The 1,440-nt window shown below is 42.1% G+C and overlaps 1 pseudogene; it reads right to left on the bottom strand.

Annotated features, from left to right (window-relative positions):
- Positions 1-846: 846 nt before the first annotated feature.
- On the bottom strand, positions 847-1,298 carry LOC116087813 (annotated as a pseudogene).
- Between the last annotated feature and the right edge of the window lie 142 nt (positions 1,299-1,440).

Raw genomic sequence — 1,440 nt, 5'->3', positions numbered from 1 at the left:
ATGTATTTTTATAATTCATCTTATAGAGTTTGTTTTTTCAGTTTTTATCACTTGTAGAAGTAAAGCTTGAAGGCTAAATTTCTTTTTAAAATACTTATTTTTATTATGTTTAATTATGCAAATGTGTATCTGTGTGTGGGTGTGTGCACATGAGTGCAGCTGCACAGTGCGACTAGAGGCAGTGGATCCCCTGGAGTTGGAATTACATAAGGTGTGAGACTCTTCATGTGGGTGTTGAGAACTGAACTTGGTTCCTCTGTAAGGGCAGTATGTGTTCTTAGTCACCAAACCATCTCTCTGTACCCTAGAATTTCTTTTAAGTACTTAGAAACAACTATTTTTATTAAAGTCAACACATAGTTGGACTTTTAAAAGTGTCACAATAAAAAAACCCAAAAAACAAAAAGAAAGAAAAAAAAAAAAAGAAAAGCTGGGCAGTGGTGGTGCATGCCTTTAATCCCAGCATTTGGGAGGCAGAGGCAGGCGGATTTCTGAGTTTGAGGCCAGCCTGGTCTACAGAGTGAGTTCCAGGACAGCCAGGGCTACACAGAGAAACCCTGTCTTGAAAAACCAAAAAAATAAAAATAAAAAATTAAAAAAGTGTCACAATTATTTCATTTTGAATTTATGGTATCTCGAGGCATAGAGAAACTTTATTAATTAAAACAAAAATAATTTTTTTGCATGACCGATTCCAGGGCCTTGTTGGTTAGAAGAGACACCAATAGTCCAAAGCTTGATTCTAAGATCAATGGGATGGATTAATAATCTATCCCATGAGGAACGACTTTCTTTGTGTATGTGTGAAAAATAGTGCATATTTAGAACTAGCCGTCTGGACTGAGTTTAGGGGATCCCAACCTGTTGGCAACATCGAAGCATCTGAATATTTGCCTTCTTTTCTCAAACTTCAGGCCTTACCGGGGATTGACTGGCCACATCATTGTCATGATGTTTCTTCACGGCCTGTTTGATCTGGTGCTTGCTGGCCTTAACATCCACCATGAACACAGGAGTGTTGTTGTCCTCTGTCTTCTTCATGGTTGACTCGATGGTCAGGGGGACTTTGACGATGGCATAGTGGTCAAGCTTGTTTCTCCTGGTGCTCTCTTTCCAGGATATTTGGGCAGCCTCCGGAGAAGCAGGGTCTTGGGCCCCCGGAAGGTGCATGGTGTGACGTGCGGATATTCTCCCTTTGTGTGAACACCTTTCAGCGCTGCCTTATTAACTTTCAAGGCCTTCGCTTTGGCTTTGGTTCTGGGAGGTGCAGGGGCTTCCTTCTTAGCTTTCCTTGCCATCTTGGAGAAACAATGAGGAACGACTCTGAGTTCAAGGCCAGCCTGATCTACAGAGTGAGCTCCAGGACAGCCAGGGCTACACAGAGAAACCTTTTCTTAAAAAACCAAAAACCAGCCGGGCGGTGGTGGCGCACGCCTTTAA

This window comes from Mastomys coucha, unplaced genomic scaffold, assembly GCF_008632895.1.
Source record: "Mastomys coucha isolate ucsf_1 unplaced genomic scaffold, UCSF_Mcou_1 pScaffold13, whole genome shotgun sequence".
Lineage (NCBI taxonomy): Eukaryota > Metazoa > Chordata > Mammalia > Rodentia > Muridae > Mastomys > Mastomys coucha.
This window is presented reverse-complemented; position numbering and strand designations above follow the sequence as displayed.